Raw genomic sequence first — 5,726 nt, forward strand, 5'->3', positions numbered from 1 at the left:
GGTGCTCAGTTCGCCAAAAGTGCCTCTGTAATTTGTATTAGGTGTCCAAAAGGGGAGCTCAAGGATGTTTGTGTTCCCCATCAAGTCGTTTAAGAGGACATTAGATGCTGATAATGATCGTATTCGAGGATGATGTTTCTTCCTCAGAGGTTTGCTGTTCATCCAACAGCCTTTCTGAAACCATCCAACCAAAAGACAGGAGGAGCGTACGATAAGTACACATGTGAAACTCAAGGGTTAGGAGGGAGTTTTCTTGGCCTCTGGCACGTGCTGAATCGTCGTCCTATTAGGTCATTCCGACTCGAATTTGACTAATATCATTAGATGGATGGAAGCCATATCTCATATAAATAAGAGGTGGAACTCCTCCCCACTTGCGATCACTTCGAAATTTTGAAGTTCCATGTTCCAACTTGATCGGTGAGAGTAACGAAGTTGAAGACTCGGACGGGCGAGAAGCCTGTTTGCTCGTGCGATAGTATCACCAATATCCGACAAGTCTCATTTTCCTCACCCTTGTCCTTACACTCGTGGGAAACCGAGTGGAGAGTGAGAACGAACCCAAGGAACGAAAGAACAATCTTCTTGTGCCACTAAGGCGGGATCATCTTTAGTGTAGTGGAAAAAACAAGACTGTCCGATTATTCAGCGCCTTCTCCCTCGCTGTCTGTGTGGCTCTTTGCCTGATCCTCTTCTTTGTCGACGACGTGGCCGTGTTGTTTTTCTAGAGCCCAACATATCTCCGTGTCTCGAAAGAGTGTTGTTCTCAATGGTCAAATCCCTTCCCGAGCACTGGATTAGGCCTAATGTGAACTCGACGAGGCTCTCCAAAAACTGAGGTTACTCCAGATAACAATAGCTCCGGGCGAAAAGAAGTAGGTGGTAGGTGGCTGGCTCACGCCTCGATCCGCACCCAAAACCAATCATCAGCTGATCAATGAGTTGTTGTTCCCTTCTCTGATGTTCGTCTACGCGTAGTTATTCCACCCCAACTGGTGATAAACGGACAGAGAACCTCCTCCGTCAGTTCTTATCTGGCACACAAGGAAAATCTTTCCGTTCAACGGTGATTGGCTCGGCGACTTTCCCTTGGATCCGCTCTCGTTTCGGAATGACAAGGAGAAAGCGAGAGTTCCTCTTTGGAAACTGAAAACATCCGAGGAACAACTTTTCTCCCCGATGCGAAACAAACAGTTCTTTTGAAAGAGTCGACGGAGTGAGGCGACAGCTGGAGAGCTGGAGAGGTCTCCTCAAGCTCTTGGGAAGCGAGAGAGCTTGAAGAAGAACTGTCCAAGATGATGCTCGTGATGAGAAGAAGCAGCAGCACCGAGAGCAGCTGAGTATATATTCTGGGTGGCCTTCAAAACAACTAATCCCCTTCCGATATCACAACTCTACCACACTCTCAATACTCATCACCAAGGCAGTGAAGTTTTTTTGCGGTGTGTTGATTTGGCTTTGTCTCTCTTCACGTTACCGAATGAGAGTTCCATCTTCAAGCTTGGCCCTCTTTTGTGCTACGAGCATTTGAGTGATCCCAATCCAGATAAATCGCTCGGAACATTAAGGTAAGCTTCCAGAACTGGTATGAGAGATTACTAGTGGAGTGGTACTCCTTCTGCTCTTCGGCTACTTCATACAGCTTCCTTTACATCAGAAGCATTTCCTCAACGTAGACAAGCACAAATGGACCATTTTCACTTGGAAGAGTGCTCATGTACTCAGTGATCCAACCTGAAAGTTTCATTTCACTTAAGCCTGGCGTTGAGCCTTCACAACTTTTGATGCCATCAAACTGTTGTTTAGAGAGAAACAATAAGGATTGTCCAAAGTCAAAGACTCTGATACCAAAACTCAACTCACTAATTGGCTTTTGGCCACGAAATAATTAGTTATGGAGCAGAATCAGGCTCGGGGATCATGGATCTTCATTACATTGTTGAATTGGCTAAGAGCTCATTCTTCTTTGTTTAACATGAAAACATTGCTAATTAGTCCCCTCAGAAGGGACCTCAAAAGTTCGAGCTTGAAAGAGTTATGATGATTTTGGAGGAAAACTTTCTAACACGTCTGATTGAGTCCGTACACTGAAGGTTACACAAGAACCGAGTTGTTTCAATGAAAGTTTCTCTCAAAAAATCTGAACTTTGAAAGCCATGCCTGGTATTTGTTCCACAACTGGAGATACATAGTTTCGCTCAACTAGAATGTAATGAGATATACGTACTTTACCTTTTGATAAAAAGGTGGACTCTAAAAGTAAATGAAACATGATTTGCAATTTGGAATCGTTATCAATCTCCTACCATCAAATGCTCTTATACGATCGTTAATGGCGCACAAATTGCTCTTCCCATGCTTCATCCAAGGGCTTCTTCACTTGTGTGCCTTTATATGAAACTTGGCAAGTTTTACAGAGCTCCTGCATTCACAGATGTCAAAGTGTTCTTTACGGATAACCGGGTTTGCAAGGAAGGTCCTTTGTATAAGCACATAAAATGAGCACACGCTCTCACGTGTGGGGCAAACTCCCACAAAAAAAGCATTGCCCAAGTACTGCAGTGCCATAAGTATGTAGTCTCTTATTATCGTTATGATCGCCCTAGACTCACGCTAACTTTTTTACTTGAACCGAACTTATCCGAACAGAAGGAAAAGTTAGATGTTCTCTCCCTAGAAATCCCATTTGCCAAAGTGCGTGCGGTATATTTTTTGCAGAACATCTGAGCACCAAATTGGGATAAAAGTCTAATTCATCCCACATTTTTTGAGGTGATAAAGATCCCCAGTGATGTGTTTGAGTCTGCTGTTGAACACGAGTAAACATGTCTAAAATTGAGGTGCAGCGTAGATGCAGGTCCTGAAAATACAAATACACAGTCAGTGTTAAGATAAGGCCAATCTTAATCTCTAACTGGCACCCGAGTTAGACCAGTTCTTAAGTGCTACCGCAAACTCTGTTGTGGAACATAAAAATCAGACATTTCAGGGACAGAATTTTTATTGATCATGGGCACTAGAAGAGGAGATCACGAAGGATGACTTTCGTAAACAGTCTAGAAATATTTAGCTGAAGCCTTTATAAAGAGACATCTGACGTTGAATGCCACCTGAAGTTCTGAAACTGTCGAATCTGGAAATTGGAACTATTTGTTTGAATGTGATTGAAGAGCACTGAAACGATTTGCCTTGCCTTACGATTGTTTTATTGCACGAGGGGCATGATTTAAACAGCACATTGGACTAATACATTTGACTCCTGGGGTATTGCATAACTTTATTGGGAAAACAATTTCCCCCAGTAATCGTAACTATTTTTGGCCTTCCAAGAGGCCTCTTGTGCCCATTCCAGAAAAGAGCCGCCTTCGTAATTTGTAATAAGACGAAGGAAACCCAACTTTCTTGAGTGGGCCATATGTCTAAGTCAGCAGCCTCGTGTTATGTGAATGATGACCTCGTATTTGTGGGGTTTGTGAGGAACCTTTTATGTTGTTGAATCTCCATGTATTGACATCATTCTCGAATGAGAATGAGTTCAAATAAAGCACTGAAATAGGCAGGGCAAAAAGGCAGGGAGAGTAATACGTTCAAGTTAAGGGGCACATCGCAAGTCCCAAGTCATAACTATCTAGTACATTTCAAGAGCTAACCATGCCATAGAGAGTGCAGCTCAAGAAAGATATGGGACAGATGTCTCAGTCTCACCATCAAACAACGCAACGAGACATAATTTTCTCCCGGAATAGATGAGCCAAGAGATGCCCTGGTATGGCCAATACTGCGGCTTATTCACGACTATCTCCATTTATCTTGTTCCCAACTTTTGTTTGGATACCAAGGACGGAAATTAGGCGTCACGTCAGAACGATTCCGCCGACATAGTTCTTACGCATTCATTCCCAGATGGAACAAATCTTATTGAGAGGATTTGAAGGATACTGTTTGTTCCCTATAGGTAAATTGGAGCAAGACACTCAGACAGTCCGAGCTTATTTGACGGGTAATGATTCTTTGAGAAGAGACTGCTGGACGCTGTAATGCGTTTCCTTCCGAGAACTCCGGGGTTCAGGAAGCAAACAACGGGCCATGAAATTGCATAAACAAAAATATCAGCATGCATGTTCGCTCAAGTATGCTCCCATGTGTTCCTATCATCGTCGGACCTGAAGTGCGAGTCATTTCGTCCCTTTGGTGTACAAATCTAGCCTTTGAATATGTATGACTTGAAGACTCATACAGTACGGTACATCATTAGTACAAGTAACAGCTGAGCTTTGACGATTGGACTGACAAATGTGCCCTAAAATGGTCTCATGTCTTGAAAAGAGGGTCGAGGGCCCGTTTTCTATTTCAGACCCTGAATAACGTTTTATTTCTCAAAGGGAAGACAAATAGGGTGTCAACCCGGATCCGAGGATTCTTTCTTGTTGTGTGTACAAAAATGCGGTATTGGGTCTTTGCGGTGATGCCACTGGCAGGCAAAATATTTTTGAGCAGAGTGTTTATTCAGACCTTTCGGAAAAGGTACAAGATAAAGGGCAAAGCGTCGGAGTTCCAAAAGAGCCGAGTCGCCCACACGAATGCGCATCCTTTTCAAGGCCTTATCATCTTCAAGCTATGTTTATCTACCTAATAGCCTCTTGATGTGATATAGAGGTTTAAGACTTGCATTCATACCCATGACAACATTTGGTTCAATGACAGATTTATGGAACCACTCTCGCCTGTACTCAAATCGGTTCCAATTCCTCTGTCTCCCGCAAATGTGCGAGGCAAAATCGTGGAAATACCCTCAAATGTGCAATTTTCAGACTGAGTGGTGTTTCAACTACCCGAAGGCTCGATCCCGCCCATTGAGCAGGATATCAATTGGCATGATTGCGAAAATGCTTGGCATTCACTTGGCACCTTTCCCATTGGCATCTGGAACGGATTTACCGATGAAAAGAATCCTTGGTTGCATTTGAGCAAAAACGATAGCAGCTCTCACGGAGAAGTGTTCCACATCTCACGAAATTGGCGTCGTTCAGTGTTTCTTTTTAAGGACATTGAAATACGAGAGCCACCAGACGTCTTCGACAAGCTCGGTTTACGGTAGAAATAAAAGCGCGAGAGGCACCATTTTGATTTCATTGGCAACATTTCGAATTGTTGCCCTTAATTTCATGAAAGTAGCCCCTCACATTGTGCGTTTAAGTGTTTATGTGTCAACACGAGTTGAGAGCAAACTGAATTGAATAGGTCCGAGTTTGAGCCAGACATATTTTAGCTTGGTTGTGATGACGTCGATTTTTGGGACGTCTTGAAGATGATGGAGTAGCAACAAGGCTACGGAGTCAAAAGCAAGACCAGCAAGTTTATCAGCTCTTCTAGTTTGCACTGTTCCACTTCACATGGACGATGGGAGCGTTCAATTTATTTCTCAGTTTTTGTGAGATGAGAAAAATGAGGGCCAAACTTGCACCCGAGAGAAAGAAAAAAGCCGCCCCAATTTTTTCGTTAGAGCGAATAAGTTGAAATGCAGAGCGCAGCACAAATTGATGGATGAAATCTTCCCTGACAAGGGACCACTTGACAGCTTGTTTTTTCGTCGCTTCCGCTTCCCCTCCCTTCTTGCCTTTTTAGGTTGGGTTGGAAAAGAGAAAGAGGGCCCTCTAAAGTGCTCATAACTAAAAAAATAAAACGTGATCACCATCTCAAGCCATTCTGTCGATGACAAGGAGTCT

At 43.4% G+C, this 5,726-nt stretch overlaps 1 protein-coding gene across 1 annotated transcript in view; it reads left to right on the plus strand.

Annotated features, from left to right (window-relative positions):
- Nucleotides 1-566: 566 nt before the first annotated feature.
- The window catches only part of LOC131878889 (transient receptor potential protein-like), a gene marked incomplete at its 5' end in the record, with an annotated part of 13,661 nt that continues 8,501 nt past the window's right edge, over nucleotides 567-5,726 (plus strand). Inside the window, 1 exon segment of the mRNA XM_059225028.1 lies at nucleotides 567-1,568.

The sequence above is a fragment of the Tigriopus californicus genome, chromosome 4, assembly GCF_007210705.1.
Source record: "Tigriopus californicus strain San Diego chromosome 4, Tcal_SD_v2.1, whole genome shotgun sequence".
Lineage (NCBI taxonomy): Eukaryota > Metazoa > Arthropoda > Copepoda > Harpacticoida > Harpacticidae > Tigriopus > Tigriopus californicus.